This window comes from Cibotium barometz, chromosome 56 (genome assembly GCF_041138505.1).
Source record: "Cibotium barometz isolate CiBa-2024 chromosome 56, ASM4113850v1, whole genome shotgun sequence".
Classification (NCBI taxonomy): Eukaryota; Viridiplantae; Streptophyta; class Polypodiopsida; order Cyatheales; family Cibotiaceae; genus Cibotium; species Cibotium barometz.
In genome coordinates this window covers 16979891-17001807 of record NC_141101.1, presented here as the reverse complement: position 1 = coordinate 17001807, position 21917 = coordinate 16979891, and the positions used below count along the sequence as shown (strand labels likewise).

Below are 21917 nucleotides of genomic sequence, written 5' to 3'. Positions count from 1 at the left end.
GCACATCCGCCTTGAAGATGTGTATCGACTGAAGGAGCCTACCATAACATCTTGAAATTCACCTTATAAAAAAGTGCAATATATAACCTCATGGTAGTCAACCACAAAACAATAAACTATCAACTCCAACATGCATAGTATGGACTAGGTACTACGCCATTCCCAATAACGCCATACTAATTAGAATACATAGGTGTGCACCATTCCTTGGTGTACAACATATCGATTAGTAGAATGGCTATGACATACAAACTTGAATGCATACAACTACCAACTTAGAGATTAATAGAAGTGTATTGATTATTGTGGTGGTGTACCAATGAAAGAATGTGTGCATCCATTCTAACTTGGAGATGGGTACTTTAATAGAAAAACTTATAAGGTCCAATCTTAACTTTTATTTCACAATAGTTAGTTGTATGATGTGTACTTCAACTTATTATGTTGAGACTTGCATCCACAAAGAAGTACCATATAATCAACAAGATTTTATTAGATTGGTACATGCGTGTGCGTGTGCCCGCTTAAAAGCATGACTGATGATAAGAGATAGAGAGCGACACAGAAAGAAGAGTCCCAATTAATAAAAAGTTGGAACCCAACCACTCCTTTATGTATGAGAGGGAGACAAGCCTTATTTATACAAAACCTTGGCTCCAAAAAAGCCAATAAGCAAACTCTCTAAATATTATTAATATGCACACCTCTAATTACCATAATCCAAATTAATGCTTGTCCTAGGCCAATGACCTTATAGTAGATGATCCAATTATTCTATTCAACCAATTCAAGCTCTCTGGCAGCATAGATTTACAATGTTCTCATGATCTTAACATCAATTAATGTAAATGATCTTAACATCAATTAATGTAAATTCACATCACAAAAAGCCTGGTATCATTCACCCCCCAAAGTTGACTAGTATGGATGTACTTATCAACTTAAAAAGTCTTCATGCACTCCAAGGTAGTTGATGAAGATCCACTGATGAAGAACCATGTCAGTCTCTCCTTGAAAAAACATCTCAAAAGTATCCGATCTCCAATGTTGCATCTCAAACACATCAAGGTCACTACTCGTCTACATCACAAGTCACCACACACCAACCAATACGTGTGTCAGGGCCTCTCAAAAAGACTGGGTGTTTTGAGGGTGTGACACACACAAGTACGAGTCATGCTGCTCTACAAGCCTTTCATGCCTCCATCTTCTCAAGCCCAACACTGAACTGTTCAATCTACTTCTCTTGCCAATACAAACTCAAGCTGCCTCTACTTGCATGAAAACACCACTACCAAACATCGGGATCCCTTTTAGCATACTTCCATCAAGGACAAACCACAGGTACTTCGTCAACAAAACTCATATCAAGCTTTTTGCATGCCTTAAATATGCTCGCTGTTTCTTCCATACCTGTAGTTCTACACCATCGCCAAAAATAAGGATGCTTTTTTAATTATCATCTTGCATTTCTAGAATTCTGGAAAAAACAAGGTTTCTAGCTTTTTACTTTTTGGAAAAAAACAGGTTTTTTTTGGTTGATATGAACATTGAAACGGCCGTGCGGATATCCACTCAGGCCGGCCAAGCCTAGTCAAGCCCATGGGCATACTACACAGAACCTGCCACCAAACTGCCACTGACCAGAGAGGCCGAAGTGTCAACATCACACTACAAGCAGGCCAACAACCACACCGACAGGCACCACAACACAACCAAAGCGTCAACGTCACACTACAAGCAGGCAACACCGAAGGCGGAATCAAACCCTAGCCAATAAGCAAAGCTCCAAACCCCACTTAGCCAAGAATCCCTAGTTTTACCACCACTTCTAAGTGTAGGAAAGTAAAACAGCCCAACAAAGTGGAGTAGGAAGGCCATTGAAGGGCCCTAATCCACTTCAAAATGGGGGAGGCCTCAGGTCGAGCTTGTTCCAGTCTTTGAATAAGCCTTCCAATAGATTCCCTTCCGTCGTGCCTTCTGACCCAAGTCTCTGCTTCATATATGGCGGCCGCATATGCTTAGCTGGCTTTTCGTTATAGAAGGATTCATCCTTGCATTCAGTTAAATGACCTTGATGAAGGATAGAAAGGCTTCATGGCGATCAGTTATTTTGAGGCAAGCGAACTAGAAAAAAACACATTTTGAACTCAGCATAAGATAAACTAGTTACATTGTGCAAGTGTTAAAAAAAGATGTTAAAAAGACCAGCATAGCCAACATCCTATTTGGTTATGGCAGCCCATTGGCACATAGAAAAATGTAATCCTGATAACTTTAGGTGCTCTTGAATCACCAAGGCAGGTAGGACTCGAAACCACTAGGGTTTATGTGATGGATAGCATCACATGTCATTAACTCAAGTTATATATAGGCTGCTTATTGCACCATCAACTCTCCAACATATGGTACTAGAGAGTCATTTAAAAGAAAAACAAGTGTTAGTTAACACAATAATGATGTCTTTTAACCTAAAAGAAAAATAAGTGTTAGTTAACACAATAATGATGTCTTTTAACCAAAAGCCACGTAATGATCAATGATCCATGTCGAGTGACAAGTTCACTGTAAAGCATATTCACTTGGAGAAGATGCAAAAGACTACTTACTACTCGAAAAAGAAAAAGAAAGTGACATCAATAGGAAGACATCAGTCGGCTGTTCATAAATACAGAACATGACAAAGACATGATGTGAAGTTAGTTTAACTAGTACAAAGAACTAAAAAGCACAATTTCTGCCTGATTTCCTAATCATATGAGCTTGTTTGACGAAAACGCAATCCAGAAGCGCACAAGGAAATGTGGTCACAGATCTCATGGAAGAGATGGGTCCAGCATACATGATTACATCCGACAAAATATGTTAAACAAATTGATGCACATGCACAACAAAAATCCACCTTGGAAAGAGATTGTGACAAAACATCCACCTAGAAACGTACTAAAAAGAACCTTGGATGAAGAAAGAAGGAGAGAAGCTAAAATCTCAAATTCAAGGGAACAGAAGATGTATCAGTTGGACAGAAGGACTAAATTTCTGAATGGTGAACTTCAAGAAGAAGTTTATGTGCAGCACCCACCTCGATATGAGGTTGGAGGACACGAAAAGCATGTGTGCATCTTAAGAAAGGCTCTTTATAGATTGAAGCAAGCTCCTAGAGCTTAGTATCAGAAGATACATGCGTATCTGAGCAACCAAGTGTTTCGTATTAGTCCAACTAAGAACACTAGCAGCATTTGGAAGGAAAAATCAGATTTGGTCATCTTATTGCTTTTATATAGATGACATGATCTTGACAGGGAATAATGTTGAGAAAATTTCAGCATCAAAGGCTGAATTAGGGATAGGTTTTGAGATGTCAGATCTTGGTCTTTTGCATTATTATTTGGGCATAGAGTTTGTGCATGGAGAGGATGGCATAGTAATGTCTCAAACAAAGTATATCAATGGGATTCTGAAGCGGTTTGATATGGCAAACTTCAAGCCAATTGCAACTTCCATTGACACAAGCCTCAAGCTCAGTAGCTTTGATGCCGGAGATTCTGTGGATGCCACTCTCTACAGAGTCTATTGGATGCCTAATTTCACTATGTAACAGCAAACTAGACATATCTTATGGTGTTTTCTTGCCAAGCAAATTTATGTGAAGCCCATGCACTACACATTGGAAAGCTATGAAGAGGATCTTCGAGTGCCTCTAGGGCACACACACACTTGGATTGTTTTAAGACAAGGAGTTGACATTCACTATGCCTATAGTAATTCAAATTGGGTTAGTGCTTATGCTACACGACAATCCACACGTGGAAACTCTTTTTTGTTGGGCAACTCACCGATTTCTGGGCTTAGCAATTAACAATCCACTGTGGCGACATCCTCGTATGAAGCTCAAACAAATCAACAAGTAAGCAAGTGTCTTGACCCCTCTTTACTCATTTTCACTCATGTCTATTCAAAAAAATCATTTTTTTAACATAAAATACTTGTTTCGTGTCTGTAAAGTACAGTAAGGAAATACTTTTAAATTCCTCTAGTTGTTGACTTTGAATCCCAAATTTCATAAGATTATTTACCGGTTAAGTCAATAAATAGAGGCAGAAACTAATACACGTATATTTAATGGGAAAAAGGCCCTTTTCACCTAAACCCTTGAAGAAGTATGTAAAATAGATTTTCTTTATTTTGGGATTATAATTATAATTATAATTACAGAATTAAAAATTCATGATTATTTACTCCCTGGAACTCATTCTTAGCATATAGGCGGTGAAGTTTTTTTTAAACAGACCCAAAACCTTAGTTTATAGAGACAGAAATTATTCCAGCAACCCATCATGTATTGCTTTGATTTTTTATTTTGGATACAAGATAACTCTATTGTCCCCATTCTTGGTGAAGGGACAATGCCCCTCATTCCGGATGGCAATGGAGGAAAGTTGTAACACGCGGAAGCTCTGAGAGTCTTCTTTCAACCCTAAACTCCACTTAGAACATGCTGATGCAAAAACGCAGACAGTGTCAGAATACGCAGTGGAGATGATGACCAGATCTGGGAACACAAGAGCAAAACGCAGTGCAGAAAATCACAGCCATAGTTGCCACACGTTTTTTGAAACGCGTTTTTGAAACGTGTTTGAAACGTTTCAAAAACGTTTCAAACAAATTTCCAAAAGTTTTTTAAAAGTTTTTTTCAAATTTTTTTTCAGGTGTTTTTTCCAGGTTTTTTTTAGGGGGGTGTCCATAAATTTATGTTTGGTACAGTTTAATGCTAAAATCTACATTCAACTTTCATATACATGAATCATGATACATCATGAATGATGAATCCATGATTCAAATTTCATACTGAATCCTGATTCTTAATACATCATACATGATTACAATTTACATCATACAATGATCATACATGTAACATGAATCATGATACATCATACATGATACATGGCAGTCTTCAGGAATCAGGAATTAGATCATAGATGGCAAAAACCCATATAATTATTAATAGCATAACCAGTTTGAAGTTACAAGTTACAACTTACAACATACTAAGCAACATACTAAGCACAACTGTACCTGGAACCGAGGCATCAATGGCACGCAAAAACATTGTGCCCTTACAACAGGACACCAAAATGTTATATACATTTCTCTTTCTCATGTCTGTCCAGCCATCACAAAGCAATGTGCATCCATATTTCTGCCAGGTTGCCTTCAAAGGCTCCATCTCAAGCTCCACTGCCTTCTTCTCCTTCCTTAAGTGGGTTTTGCGAAGGGACTCATAAGATGGACCCTCCCACTCATACCCAATGCGGCTGATAGCTTTAATGGCCTTCTTCCAACGAGGAGTACGCACGACGTGAAATGACAAAGCGCATTGTATAAACAACTTTGTCAATTCACGTGTGGCCTCCTTGACAGCTTGCTTTTGTATGCCTGCTTTAATGCCTGCCCTCTTTAGAGAAGGCACGGTGGGCAATGAAGATCTGTGGGCTACAGGAATGGAGCTAGACCCACCTGCTTGACTCTGCAAATCATCCTCTGTCCTAGCTCTTTTGGACACATCACCTACAGAATCTGTATCCTGTACATCATCATCAATAGGCTGAATTCCCTTTGCTGCTTCATGTTCTCTCTTCCATTGCTGAAGAGACGCTACAACCTCTCTTGGTACTTGACTGCAAGGGCCAATGCCTTCCCCTCTTACTCCTGTAAAATGGGCCTTTACCCTAATAATAGACCCACCTGACACTTTGGCACAAAAATTGCATTTCCACCTTTCTGTGCCTGAACCCCCATATCTGCTCACAGGAGTTACGTGGTTCCACATGGCATCCTTAGCCCGAGGCATGATGAATGAATGAAGAAATTTGGGCAACCTGGCAAGAAATGCCCAAATTTCAAATCTGAAATTTGGTCCAAAATCAGAAAAAATCAGCATTTAGGGTTATTAAAAACCTGAGAAGCAGGGTGCGTAGGGGCCGGAGGAGTAGGCTTGGTGCGTAGGCAAGGTGTGCATGCACCAATGTAGGCAACCTGGCAAAAAATGCCCAAATTTCAAATCTGAAATTTGGTCCAAAATCAGAAAAAATCAGGATTTAGGGTTAGTACAAACCTGTTACCTACGGTGCGTAGGGGCCGGGGGAGAAGGACTGGTGCGTAGGTAGGGGTGCAAGCAAACCTGGAAGACTTCAAAGGCTGGAAACGTCTCTTTCAAGCGTCACTTTCAAAACTGAAATGCCAGGAGATACTGCATCGTACGTTTTCTATCATAAAAAAAAACTGGCCCAGCAAAAAAACGCGTTTCAAACGTTTGAAACGTTTGCACGTTTCAAACGAGTAGCCTAAAGTTTGAAACGCGTTTTTTTGCAACTATGATTCACAGCACAAGAGAGAGAGAGAGATAGAGGCGTGTAACTCTGGTCTATATACACAAGAAGATCCCCAGAAATGATACAAACAATGACAAGGGGCTGGGGGCCTATTTATATGGCCCCCCATCAACAGTCGGCCTGCTGTAGGGCAGCCGACTGGACACAAGAAACCTCCACGACTGAAAAATCACAGTCGGCCAGCAGCTGAGTGGGTCGGCCAGCATCAAAGAAGTCCCACGACTCATGCAGTGCAGTCGGCCACTTCCAGAATCTCCACAGATACAGTCGGCCAGTTTCAAGGTCCTCCTGCCACTACTAGACTGCCTCCCATGCCACAGAAAAATAGGGAAAAAATGGGGAAAAATACGGAGTGGGGAAAATTGAGAAAACACCTCATAAGGGCGGGCACACCCACAACAAAGGCCGTCGTGTATAAAAATAGACAGGAGATGACTTCTAACACCCCCTCTCAGCTCCTGGCTGTGAAACCAACCACAAAGAGCTAGGGTGCCGCCTGAGCAAATCCTGAGATAGCGACTGCATGAAGAGGTCCACCGTACTGTCCTCCGTCGAACAGAACTCTAGCAAGATGTCATCAGCAACGATCTGTTCACGAACAAAGTGCCTCTGGATGACCATGGGTTCCTCCAGTGGAAGCCCACCAGTGGAAGCCCAAACCTGCAATGCAACCTCTGCATCCTCACCACCTCACAAGCAGCATCACAAACACCCCGGTACTCTGCCTCTGTCCTCGACAAGGCAAAAGATGGCTGTCTCTTACTGCTTCGTAAAACTACTCCTGGGCCTGAAGTAGATCTCCTCGTGTCCGGATCTCCTCCCCAAACTGAGTCACTCCAACCGTGGAGTCAGACTCCATCCAACAATCCCCTTCCTGTGTAAAAGAGTCCATGATCCTTCGCATGCCGCAGAAACCAAAGGAAATGCAATCCTGCCTCCCAAAGAGTCATCCGCAACCATGAGCTCAACTGCCTCATCAGGAAGCTCCCGTCCAATCTGGTGTCCATCAACCAGATCAATGAACCATTCTGCTTCTGAGTCAAAGAGGCATCACACTGCTCACAAGGATCTCACTGTGAACTGGGATAGTGGATGTATCCCCAGTAAGGATGTGACCAGAATACTTGCACAGATCCTGTAAACCAGAACGGGAAGGAGTCATGTGCCTGGAAGCACCACTATCTAGAATCCACTCCCGAGTATCCGTTGCGGAGAGTCCTCCAATCTCCTCACTGCCTGAAGAAAATGAAACATCCGTGTCCACCACCTCCAGGTGCACAAAAGCCGGAGTCTTCATGATTGCTGCTGAGGAATCTTCACCCTTCTCGGTCTTCTGCTTGGGACACTGCCTCCAGTAGTGGCCTTTCTCGCCACAATCATTACAAATCCTCTCTGCCTTTAGTTTCTCGCGGTCAGTAACGGACTTCTTCTCAGAAGACTTCTTTGACGAAGCCTTCCCTTTGCCCGTGTTACGGCCTTTCGACCGTTGGCCAGTTAAGGCCTCCGAACCTCCACCCTGAGGAGGGTTCGTGAAGCGTTCCTGCTGGTCCAGGACCATGGGCACAAGCTCCTCCCACATGATACAGGGACTCTATCTCAGTTACAAGATTCAAGCTTGCCCCCCTTTGATGATAAGCTGAAAGCTATCTTCTGAAGGGGACAGGGGCGGAGCACGCACATAGGAGAGAGAGAGAGAGCCAAGAGGTGATAGTCCAAGTGGTAAAGTGTTTGCCTAGGACCGAAAGGTCTTGGGTTCAAACCCTGCTTGGACCCCTCGGTGGCATCTCTCATCCGCGCTCTCCTAAGCTTCCCTTTCGGCGTCGATCGTGTTCTGGCCGCCTTTCCCAGGAGGACTCCAGTGTAGCCCCTCCGCTCTCTGTGGTCGAGTGTGCTCGTCGCCCTCTTCAGAGGGCCGCGTAGATGGTCTTGTAGCTCACGACACCAGCGTGGCTGGGACGTTGAGCGAGTTGTAATGTTAACTATTAGTAGGATCTCTCTCCCGGAAAAAAAAAAAAAAAAAGGAGAGAGAGAGAGAGAGAGAGAGAGAGAGAGAGAGAGACACGATATGGTGGGGAGAGTACCAAAGTAGTCTGGTAGTGGTACTGTGAGCCCTCCCCTTATTCACTATATGTAATGAATAAGTGTATACACATATGGGCGCCCGGACACGGGAGACCGCCCGGACAGCACAGGGACCTTTAACCCCAACAACCTCCCACTTAAAGGCCAATGCGCCTTCAAGTGAGAACCCACTACCTACTAGCCTACAACTAGTATGTACAAGATGGACGAGATACGAGGGATCTCATCCGGCTCACTGTGTCGTAGTGCATCCGGCTCTCTGAGCAGACCAATGCACGGTGGAAGCCATGCAGAGATATCACCCATCTCTGCATCCTGTCTGCGAGAGCTCATGCACTCATGCAGGTATGTAGCAATGATCTGCATCTCTCCCCCATGCTGAATGTCCGTGGAGTCGGCCACCGCACGGCTCACAACTCCCACTGCAAATGCGCCCACGGCAAATGCAAGCTCGGGTCTCGACATGAGTATCTCATACATGAGACTCCCGAACACTGATGCTACTCTGGCTATCTCGCATAGCCTCACCATGTCAGCCATAGCTGACGCATCAGGACTGGACTCTGCCACATATGAATGTGCTAGCTCCGGGGTACTGGCCAGTGTCCCCGTATCCACGTGTCCTGGAACCATGTTAGAAGCATCGTCATGCTCTAACTGTAGCATCTCGTCTGACATCAGCATGTCAAGAAATGACTGCACTACCGAAGCATCATCAGCATCTAAACCAGTCATCTCCGCCATCACACATGATGACTCGCCCTGTGCATCCATAGAGGACAGATGCTCCACATGTCCATCAATAGACATCTCATGCACTGGCTCCTGTGTCACATCTCGTGACTGCTGCCCCTGTAGTGCATCTCTAGAGCAAGCACTGCTCTCAACATGTCCCACGCTGGACAAACCATGCACCTCGGGCTCTGTATGCTCGACCACTGTCTGAGCATCACCATGCAACTCATCTGCAAAAGAAATGCATCTAGAGTCGCGCTGCCTGCATGAAAGGAGTATCACTGAGACCAGACCATCTCGTATCTGAGTGACATGCAAAGGGTATACTAGGTGACTCCTCGCACCTCTCGCTATGACTAGCGAGCCACACTGCATCCGAAACGAATGCTCATCGAGTAAAACTTTGCATCCTTGGTCACTCAACTGTGAGACTGAGATGAGACTGTGTATGAGTCCCGGACAGCGTACATGACAAAGCGTATACGATGCACCACTAGGCAAAGACATGCATACATCTCCAACACCCTCAATGTCATACACTGAGCCATCTGCCAGCTGCACACAACCAAGTCTCCCACTAGAAAAACTACTAAACCAGTCACGCTGCGGAGTGACATGAAAAGTAGCATGCGTATCTAGTAACCATCGTGGAGATAATGTGCAATCGATAGGCTCAAAATACGATGAAGGAACACTAGTGAGAAAGGTGACCTGACCGTCACACTGATACTCAACCGCTGAGTCAATCTCACTGTCAACTGCTGTCAATGCCAAACTAGCATCACGACTCCGTTGTCTCTGCTGCCTCATACGCCTGAAGCAACTACGTCTAATATGCCCCATATGACCACAATGCCAACATCTCTGCTGTCGACGTGATCTAGATCTCTGTCTCTCATGAGTATGAGACCTGCCTCTCACATGAGGCGTCTCAACCACAGCCATCCCTGTACCTGTAGCATATGTACCATCTAAACGGGCAACAGCATGGTGGGCAATCTCCGAAGCCATGACTGTCCACAAACAAGATAGACAAACTGCTCGAGTACAATATACTGTCCTACCCGAGAGTAGTGTGGCTGTCAATGTCTCCCTCCTGAACCAAACGCATCCAAATGTATAGAGACAACTGTAAGATGCTCTCAACTAGCGTGTGCTAGCTCAACCGAGCATCCAATGCACATGCACGGATTTTGCAAAAAATCCGACAGAGTCTCCCCTGTATCTAGGAGAAACCCCCAACTTGTCTACACGACGAACTAGATGCAAATGTGCATCCAACAATGCCAATATGGCTCCAACAAAGCTCACACACTTTGTTTACATGTACAGATGTCACACTTTGTTTACATGCAAGAGGCGGTCATGCATCCAACAATGCATACATGGCATCCAATAAATGCCCACGCTGTAATAACTGAGCTCAAGCACGAGCTAACCGTGTCACAAACCTGCCTTAAATGCATACAAAAGTGCATCAACAACTACCTGTCATGTTATCCAAAGGACACATAAAGCGCATCCATATGGGCATCCAAAACTGGGCATCCAAATGTGGATATCAACAAGAGGATCGCACACCTCTCACAAAGGCATCCACACAAACGGGCATCCAAAATGGGCATCCAAGTGTGGGTAATGACAGGAGGATCACACCCCTCTCAAACTGTCACCCACACCATCGGGCATCCAAATGGTACTGTCCGAGAGAACTCTCGACCGGAATCACTGGAGCAATCGCGCATACAAGGCACCAACAACCGCTCACCCTCGATCTATACGAGGAGCATAAATGGGCATGCAACAACAAAGCACATGGCATTCACATACGAGGCATCCAATGATGCATACGAGGCAACCGTGCATAGCATCCAAGCGAGGGCATAAACGAGGATCAAATTCCTCTCACAAGCAGCACCACATGTAAGTATACATGTAACAATCTCTGTGTTGAACCTGAGCTAAACCAAGCTCACAAGCTGCTGAGAAGCTGTGTCCTGCAAGAGGTCAAAACACTCTCTAATCCGAGAGCAAACTGCTGCCAAAACACTCTCACCAGAGAGCAAAAATGTGCGGAATCCTCAACGCACAACCAAATCCGGCAGCAAGGTGGACTCTGCGAATTTCCTTAGCACCTACGAACTGCCTCTTGTATGAGCTGCTCACGGTTTTGCTCCTGGCTGCCCACGCACACTATCCACTTGTCTCAAATCTACACCTGCGAACACTGGGACACTGTGGACACACTGCGGACACTGCTTGCACGCCCCACAATGTTGACCCGAGCCCACGGCTCTGCCCTGCACACTGTGGTTGACCTCCACGTGAAACTCGCGGCGGGTGCCCAGGGGAATAGGGCCTTTGACACACTTGTTGATACCATCAATGCATATTAAAACACTTAAACATGGCCACAGCCTTAACACATATCCATCATCACTTTGCATAAAACATAAAAGCTGGACAAAACATCCACAAATGCTGAAAATGGAGCTTGCACGTGTGACACCGCATAGAGGCCGGAATGGGCCGACCCCCCCCTTGGAGTATTTTTTTACCCAAGGAGAATAATATCATGTACAAGCTTTGAGGGCCTTACTCTCCCCACGGGAGATGCCGGATTATCCATATACAAATGCCATAACACAGCCCAACACGAGGCAACCAAACCGGAACATAGGCTGTAGAAATGCTGAGCCAACAATATAATCCATATACCTCCGTGTGGGTACTGATTCTTCTCCAAAAACCACGGGTCTTCATGCAATAGAGAGGGTACAGCAAGTACAACTCTCCATTCAGCCGGTACAATGGGTACAGTGGTTGGTACAGTCGGTACGGTGGTTGGTACAGCAAGTATAGCAAGTACAACAAGTATAGAAGCTGGTACAGCCGGTACAATGGGTGGTACAACAACTACAAAAGCTGGTACAGCCAATACAAGGGCTGGTACAATAGGTGCAGTGGCTGGTACAGCAAGTACGGTGGCTGGTACAGCAAGTACAGCAAGTACAGAGGCTGGTACAGTCAGTACAAGGGCTGGTACAGCAGGTGCAGTGGCTGGTACAGTCGGTACGGTGGCTGGTACAGCAGGTACAGCAAGTATAGAAGCTGGTACAGCCAGTACAAGGGCTGGTACAGCAGGTACAGAAGCTGGTACAGCCAATACAAGGACTGGTACAGCTTGTACAACAAGTACAAATGCTGGTACAACAAGTATAATGGCTAGAAATCATAATAAATGATTAAATACCCTTGCCTTCAGTATTTCTTCGCGATGGAAGCCTCCAAAACAGTCCCCAACAGCCGGTATTCTTCATGGGCAGCCTTCAAGTGAGAGAGAAAGAGAGTAGCCATCATTAGGGCAACCTGTAACGGTGGTAGAGGCTAGTGTGGAGCAAGAGAGCCTGTCACCAATTGGCCGACCATTTGGTCCATCTCCAGTTTTTGCGTCTCGTTCACTTGAGGCCAGGCCAGTGTCTCGTGTGAAGAGGCCAGTATTTTGCTGACATGGACGGGAGCCAGACTGATGCCACCCGTGTGTTAGCAGGATGGTGTCGTATGGACGGGAGCCAGATCAGTGCCACCCGTGTATGACCTGGACTGTGTTCGATCCATGGGATTGTCACGCCGTGGAAGAGCCAGTATTCGTGCCGTGTTTTACCTATGGGACTGTCACACCATAGGGAAACTCGTGCCTGGAACTGTGTCTTACCTATGGGACTGTCACTCCATAGGAAGACCAGATTTTTATGTTTTTATGTCGTGCCAGTTTTGTGCCGACAGATATTTTGTACTTGTTCCATGAACGGGAGATATGTCCATGTTACTATTTGCACATGCACACATGAATTGCATGCTTGAAACTGTTTTCGCATGACATGTATTTGTGTGTTTGCCTGCCTGACGTGTTACTTACTGAGCGGGGACGCCTGCCAGTGAGTCGTGAAGTCTGCTCTGTATTCTGACGAGTTTTGTTGCATGTGAACAGGTGGTAAGTATGTCGCACTTGTTGTTTTAATGTTTTTTATTCTAACCCTTTATTTTATAAGGTTAGGTGTTCACACTTATTTAAAAGTGGGCACCCCCTTTGGGCACCCACTTTGGGGCCAAGGTGGGGAGCCCCACTTTTAAGTGAGTGTGGGGGTGGGCATGGTCACCTACCCCCACTAGTCCCCCACATGCAAACGTGGGTATCACCAAGGTTAACTTCACATTAAATTTTATTAAAAAGACTCCCTCCTTCAAGCGTGTAGACCCATCGCTTCTATCTGGTGTTCTATCCACCAACCGGCGACCATCTCTACGCATGTGTCCTGAGGCGGCTATTGAATCTGCTGCACATACTCTCTCAGTCGGCTGCATACTCCACGCCTTCTTCTCCTCACGTTGAAGCCAGGCGGCTGTTTGCAGCAACCAGACGGCTGCCTGGATTGAAGCTGGCAGCTGCGTTGATTCCCCAACAGGCTGCCCTTTTCACCAGGTGACTCTACCAGCCAACTGTGCTCTGCACACAGGTGGCTCCACCTCCAGCGGGCTGCCCTCTCCAGCAGTTTGTGCATGATTACCCAGCCAGCAGATTCCGCCTGTTCCCTGCAGGCGCCTACACCACCTCCTCCTCGAAGCCAGGTGGCTGTGTTGCTCCATCTACAGCAAACAGCTGCGCATACTCCACCTCCTCTCCTGCAGGCAGTTTTGTCTTTTCTCAACAAGGTGGTTGCTCCCTCTGTCCAGCAGGCTGCAGGTGACTGTGTGCCTCCATCTCCTCCATCGGGCTGCCTTTTCTCCACTGCAGTCAGCAAGGCATTTCTCTCTTAAGGCGGCTACTCCAACTTCTTTTTGGCAAGAGGTTGTCTTCTTTCATAGGCGGTTGCTCTCTCTTCTTCAGGAGGCTATATCTTTCTACAGGCCACTACTCCCCTCGACGTGCTGTTGCATCTTGGTGTTCGTCACTAGTAACTGCACACATGGGTATTGGTTTCCTATCAACCATCTACAAGTAAGTGATTTTCAGATTTGAGTAAAGTATTATATGTTTAAATCTGATAAAGGATTCATCCCGCTCGGCCAACACCCGTTCGGTGCCGGGTTGTCCAAGCTATATTGGCGAACCTCGGTCCAAAGGTGCTGAGATCGGGAGAGCCAGGCGTTAGTACGAGAGCGCCTGTTTGTGCGTGGTCTCGGAACACCAGTGAGGCGCTCTCTGCGGAGTCCAGTGAAAGCACAGGACCGTAGCGATTGGACCACACTAGTGGTCGTTCTGCTTCGAGCTTCTACATCGAAATTCGAGCCTATTTGTTTGGTACTGTTTTCATATGTACGTGGACATTATCTGGTTCTTGGAACCCATGGAGCATTGTATTTATTAAATACTCCCAATAAATATATCATATATTGAGGGGGGGGTCGGCCCGTTCCGGCCCCAGTGCTGGTGTCCATCTTTCCATTTCATTTCATTTAAATTTCAAGTTGTTTTAAGTTGTCCATTTCAAATTTGTGGTTTTAAAGTTGTGCTATTAAGCGTGTGGGTGTCCAACGGAGTCTTTCCCACTTGACAGGATCGGTTTCATTGGTATCAGAGCACGGCTGTTTCCCTCTTCCTAGTGGGGAAACGAACCTGTGTACTGGACATCCCGCTTTTAGCAAACTTAAAACACAATGGACAGCCAAGCAACCCTTTGGAAGTACCAAATTCGAGGGGTCCATCTAGTGCTTCTCGTGGGTCTGATGCCGTGCGTGGTAGGCACAAGCCCCTTGAAAGGGTTATGGATAGTGAATCCAAGGGTCAACTGTCTCCAGGGAAGACAGTTATGCTTGAACAAGAGCCTGAAGCTATGAGGGCTGAAATGGAACATATGAGAAAACTTTTGCAGGCTCAAGAGCGAGAGTTAAAGTTCTTGCATGAAGATCCACATCTACAAAGTGCTATTGAAGCCAGGAAGGCTGATGCTATGGTTGATGTAACTTTCGAATCAATGGCTCGCGAAGTGGGCAAGAAATCAAGGGAGTTGGCACTTGCCTATCTCCTTCGCAAAGGTGATATCAAAGAGGGGGATGACGGAGAGCTGAATTCAGAAATCCACCTCGTTTGAAGCATGGAGATCCCGCATCTCAGAGGCTGAAATCTTTTATGCAAAAGGAAGAGGTGACTGTCACCTCTCGTCATGCATCCTCTCCCCAAGGCACTAAGCTTAATAGATATATATATGCCAGTGCTCATGGAGAGCATGAAAGTCACATGCATGCAAGATATGTATCTCATGGTGACAGGTCTACTTCCAGAAAAATTTTGCCTTCTGAGTTGTCTCATGGAGAGACCATGCCATATGCAGGTAAGTCACATGCATCTGAGCTTCGAGTTCGTGGAGCACATGCCACCGTGCCCCATGAAGCTTCTATGACGGCCCATGGAGCCCATGCAGATAGGGCTACCCCGTTGGATAAGGGGAAAAGAAAAAGAGAAGACCATGAGCCTCATGCCAAGAAGCTCAAGGAATTCAAAGCAGGTGATAAATCTGTCAAATTTGATGTCTTTCATGGTGAACATGATGCTTCTAAGGTGTTAGCGTTTGTGGCACAGTTCGACGTTGCTTTTAGCGATGAGGATTTCACAGAAAAGTCGAAGGTGCGCCATGCTAGCATGTTTCTGAAAGGCACTGCTGTCCATTGGTGGATCACTAAAAAGATCACCAAGGATCCCATCTCTACTTGGAAGGAATTCAAAGATAGATTTTATGCTCAGTTCTTGCCACCCAATGCAGAGCAAACTCTCACTCAAAAGTGGGATAGGCTGGAACAAAAAGATAATGAGAGTGTGAAACAGTATGTTAACAAATTCTGGAAAGTGTTACTGGAAGTGACTCCCTTCATGCTAATCATTGAGGATGAAAGAAAGAGGAAGTTTCGTTCTGGATTGCAACCAGCTTATAGATCGGGTATTGAATTGCACCCGAAACATACGTTGCAACAACTCACAGCTTCTGCTCTTGCCACGGAGCAATTGGTGCTCAAGATCAAGCAAGATCAAGGAGGTTCCAAGGGGAAGGACAAGGCTGTCCCAAAAGGGTGGACAGCCACCTAAAAAGAACTTCCGGGAGCCTTACAAGGGTGGTAAAGCTGAAAATAACACATCTAAAGAACAAGGCCCAAGAAAGAACAAATTTGGCTTAACCCCCGAGCAAAGAGAGCAATATGCTAAGGATGGAAAATGCTTTTCTTGTGGTAGCAAAGACCACATGTTTCGGCAATGCCCAGATCGCAAACCAAAGCACGAGGACAAGCACAACAAAGCAAAAGTTCATGCAGTTCCTAATGTGCAAGGTAATACAGGTCATGATGCTAAAGAGCGTATGGTTTGCAAGGCTTGGGGGCAAATCAAGGATCAGCCCGCACTCTTTATGTTTGATGACTGTGCAACTGACAATTTCATCTCTATGCAAATGGCAGCTGCATTGGGAATTGAGGTTGAAAACATGGGACCTCAGATTGAAGCCGAAGCTGCATTTATTGGTAAAGAGGTGCAAGTTACCCCTTTGATTGGGAAGTTGCGTATCCATATTCAGGGCTATCTTGATAATGAGCATTTCCTAGTTGCTCCTTTGAATGGATGTGATGTATTGTTGGGCAAGCCATGGCACCATAGGCTTGAGCCCCGCAAAGACTACAAGTCCAATATGATTTCTTTTATGCATAAAGGCCGCATGCATTTTATTGATGCTGGCAAAGAAGGGGATTCCATCCCACTTGTATCACACATCCAAATTAATAAAGCAATGAAAAAGAGTCTTTCAGCGTACTTGGTTTTTGTGCGTGATAGTCTTGTGCCAAATCATCAAAATGTGGATGCTATGTCTAATGATAGGCTGAATTTTCTTAATGCATTCAACGATTGTTTTGCTGACTCATTGCCAGGTGAATTACCTCCCCAAAGGCCCGAAGATCACCGTATAGATCTTGTGCCAGGTAGTTCTCCACCTAACAAACCCGCATACCGAGTGAGTGCTGCACAACAAGAAGAAATCATGAAGCAGGTAAACGAGCTTTTAGAGAAAGGTTTGGTTCAGCCCAGTTCCTCACCTTACTGCTCTCCTGTGCTTCTTGTTCAAAAAAAGGACGGATCATTCCGTATGTGTGTAGACTATAGAGCTTTGAACAAGCTTACCATCAAGAACAGATTTCCAATTCCACGTATTGATGATATCTTGGATAAGCTTGATGGCTCAGCTTGTTTTAGCAGACTTGATTTGAAGAGTGGTTATCACCAGATACGCGTGGTGCCACAAGATGTCCATAAGACTGCATTCAGGACAGCCTTCGGATTATATGAATTCTTGGTAATGCCTTTTGGTCTCACCAATGCTCCTGCTACTTTTAATCGTATGATGGATAGGATATTCCGACCCCATCGCAAGTTTACAGGAGTCTTCTTTGATGATATCTTGGTTTTCTCCAAGAATGAGCAGGAACACAGAACTCATTTGGTCACAGTGTTCGAAGAGTTGCGAAAGCATAAACTTTTCGTCAATGCCAAGAAAAGTGAGTTTTTCCTTTCAGAGATTCATTATTTGGGTCATATTGTATCCAAAGATGGAGTTACAATGGATCCTGCAAAGATCGAGACTATTCGGAATTGGCCCGAATTGCAAAACGTACATCAAGTACGTAGTTTTCTGGGATTATGTTCGTACTACAGGCGTTTCATAAGGCATTTTGCTATGATTGCCACTCCTCTACATGATCTCACGAAGAAGAAAACTGCTTTCAAATGGACTTCAAAGGAACATGATGCTTTCTTGCAGCTCAAGCATGCGATCATATGTGGTCCAGTATTGATTGTTCCTGACTTGCACAAGTCATTCGTGGTTGAATGTGATGCTTGTGGTGATTGCATAGGAGCTGTCCTAAATCAAGAAGGGCATGCAATTGCATACGAGAGCCGTCGTTTGCATGATGCTGAGCTTCATATGGATATCTATGAGAAAGAGCTCTTGGCTGTAATTCACGCCTTAAAGATTTGGAAACACTACCTTCTTGGGGCTGAATTTGTAGTCAAGACAGATCATCAAAGCTTGAGATACTTTCTATCTCAAACCAAGCTTTCAGAGAAGCAGATGAGAATGGCAAACTTTCTTTCCATGTTTCATTTTCAGATTGTGCATACTCCAGGAAAGAAAAATGTGGTGGCCGATGCACTATCTAGGAGGCCTTATGTGGCTGCAATCTCAGTGGCCTCTCATGGAGATCTATCTGCTATGAGAGATTTGTATCATTTGGATGCTGATTTTTGCCATATATGGACTGATTTGATGGCTGGTCATTCACATGCCTCTTATGTTATCAATGAGGGTTATCTCATGAAGGATAATTGCCTATGTGTGGTGAAGGATTTGCGTCCAAAGGTTATGGACGAATGTCACGCTCCGCCTTATGCTGGTCATAGAGGTATTATGCCTACTACTCGCATGATTCAGAGGTATTTCTTTTGGCCAAGCATGCGTAAAGACATTGAGGCTTATGTGCGTGCATGTATCACTTGCCAAAAGGTGAAATTTGATAGGCAAAAGCCTCCAGGTTTGCTTCAGCCATTGCCTATTCCCTCACAACCTTGGGAAAGTATCACGATGGATTTTATTATGGATTTGCCTAGATCCCAGCATGGGAATGATGCTATTTGGACTATTGTGGACAGGTTTAGCAAACAAGCTCACTTCTTGCCCGTCAAGAAAACCATTAAAGCTGATCATATGGTAAAGCTTTTTCTTGCTAATATTTTCAAGCATCATGGTATGCCTAAATCCATTGTTGGGGATAGAGATCCCAGGACTACAAGCCTATTTTGGAGGGCTTTGTTTGATAATATGGGTACTAAACTTGAGTTTTCATCAGCTTATCATCCCCAAACGGATGGCCAAAGTGAAGCTGCAAATTCAGCCGTGTTGGATTTATTGAAATGTTATGTGGCAGATCAAAAGAGTGCATGGGAGAAGTATCTTCCACTTGTTGAGTTTGCCTACAACAATACGATCCATGCTTCCACAGGAAAGGCTCCGTTTGAGATTATTTATGGCAGAGTGGTATTGCCACCCATCCTTCGTACTAAGGATGAGATTTTTGCAGCTGATGAATATGTTCGTGACTTGGATGTTGCCTTTGGTCAGGTGCGGACAGCCATTGCAAGATCTCAGGATAAGCATAAAATGGCTGCGGACAAGCATAGAAGGGACATGGAAGTCAAAGAAGGTGATTGGGTATTGCTGAAATTTGAGAAGGCTAGGCTTCGGAAGAGGCCAGGACGAGAAGGATCATATCCTAAGCTTTCTCCTCGCTATTATGGACCCTTCAAGGTGATTCACAAGATCAATGAAGTGTCCTACAGGCTTGCTTTACCTAGTCATTGGAAGATTCACAATGCTTTTCATGTGAGTCTATTTCGGAAATATGTGGGGCCAGATCCTGATGACCCTGTCACAGAAGATCCGCCAGAGATTGAAGAGCTTGAGGAGATCCTCCAGCCAGAACAGATTGTTTTTCACAAGGAGAGAAAGCTACCTGCAGGAAAGCTTTCCAAGAGATACCTTGTGAAGTTTAAGAATTATTTGCCTATTGATGCCAAGTGGGTAAATGAGGATTATTTTGCAGATTATCCGCAATTGTTGCAGGCATATCTTGAGGCTTTTCAGTTGAGGTCAACTCTTTAGAAGCCCGGGGGGATGTCACCAATTGGCCGACCATTTGGTCCATCTCCAGTTTTTGCGTCTCGTTCACTTGAGGCCAGGCCAGTGTCTCGTGTGAAGAGGCCAGGCCAGTGTCTCGTTCACTTGAGGCCAGGCCAGTGTCTCGTGTGAAGAGGCCAGTATTTTGTTGACATGGACGGGAGCCAGACTGATGCCACCCGTGTGTTAGCAGGATGGTGTCGTATGGACGGGAGCGAGATCAGTGCCACCCGTGTATGACCTGGACTGTGTTCGATCCATGGGACTGTCACGCCGTGGAAGAGCCAGTATTCGTGCCGTGTTTTACCTATGGGACTGTCACACCATAGGGAAACTCGTGCCTGGAACTGTGTCTTACCTATGGGACTGTCACTCCATAGGAAGACCAGATTTTTATGTTTTTATGTCGTGCCAGTTTTGTGCCGACAGATATTTTGTACTTGTTCCATGAACGGGAGATATGTCCATGTTACTATTTGCACATGCACACATGATTTGCATGCTTGACACTGTTTTCGCATGACATGTATTTGTGTGTTTGCCTGCCTGACGTGTTACTTACTGAGCGGGGACGCCTGCCAGTGAGTCGTGAAGTCTGCTCTGTATTCTGACGAGTTTTGTTGCATGTGAACAGGTGGTAAGTATGTCGCACTTGTTGTTTTAATGTTTTTTATTCTAACCCTTTATTTTATAAGGTTAGGTGTTCACACTTATTTAAAAGTGGGCACCCCCTTTGGGCACCCACTTTGGGGCCAAGGTGGGGAGCCCCACTTTTAAGTGAGTGTGGGGGTGGGCATGGTCACCTACCCCCACTAGTCCCCCACATGCAAACGTGGGTATCACCAAGGTTAACTTCACATTAAATTTTATTAAAAAGACTCCCTCCTTCAAGCGTGTAGACCCATCGCTTCTATCTGGTGTTCTATCCACCAACCGGCGACCATCTCTACGCATGTGTCCTGAGGCGGCTATTGAATCTGCTGCACATACTCTCTCAGTCGGCTGCATACTCCACGCCTTCTTCTCCTCACGTTGAAGCCAGGCGGCTGTTTGCAGCAACCAGACGGCTGCCTGGATTGAAGCTGGCAGCTGCGTTGATTCCCCAGCAGGCTGCCCTTTTCACCAGGCGACTCTACCAGCCAACTGTGCTCTGCACACAGGTGGCTCCACCTCCAGCGGGCTGCCCTCTCCAGCAGTTTGTGCATGATTACCCAGCCAGCAGATTCCGCCTGTTCCCTGCAAGCGCCTACACCACCTCCTCCTCGAAGCCAGGTGGCTGTGTTGCTCCATCTACAGCAAACAGTTGCGCATACTCCACCTCCTCTCCTGCAGGCAGTTGTGCTCTCTCAACAAGGTGGTTGCTCCCTCTGTCCAGCAGGCTGCAGGTGACTGTGTGCCTCCATCTCCTCCATCAGGCTGCCTTTTCTCCACTGCAGTCAGCAAGGCATTTCTCTCTTAAGGCGGCTGTCTTCTTTCATAGGCGGTTGCTCTCTCTTCTTCAGGAGGCTATATCTTTCTACAGGCCACTACTCCCCTCGACGTGCTGTTGCATCTTGGTGTTCGTCACTAGTAACTGCACACATGGGTATTGGTTTCCTATCAACCATCTACAAGTAAGTGATTTTCAGATTTGAGTAAAGTATTATATGTTTAAATCTGATAAAGGATTCATCCCACTCGGCCAACACCCGTTCGGTGCCAGGTTGTCCAAGCTATATTGGCGAACCTCGGTCCAAAGGTGCTGAGATCGGGAGAGCCAGGCGTTAGTACGAGAGCGCCTGTTTGTGCGTGGTCTCGGAACACCAGTGAGGCGCTCTCTGCGGAGTCCAGTGAAAGCACAGGACCGTAGCGATTGGACCACACTAGTGGTCGTTCTGCTTCGAGCTTCTACATCGAAATTCGAGCCTATTTGTTTGGTACTGTTTTCATATGTACATGGACATTATCTGGTTCTTGGAACCCATGGAGCATTGTATTTATTAAATACTCCCAATAA

General features: G+C 45.5%; 1 long non-coding RNA gene across 1 annotated transcript in view; it reads right to left on the bottom strand.

Moving 5' to 3' along the window:
* Positions 1-468: 468 nt before the first annotated feature.
* LOC147606962 (uncharacterized) overlaps positions 469-21917 on the bottom strand; it is a 51942-nt gene continuing 30493 nt past the window's right edge. The window contains exon 2 of the long non-coding RNA XR_015264893.1: positions 469-1421. This is a non-coding gene — a long non-coding RNA (uncharacterized LOC147606962). The remainder of the gene's footprint in view (positions 1422-21917) is intronic.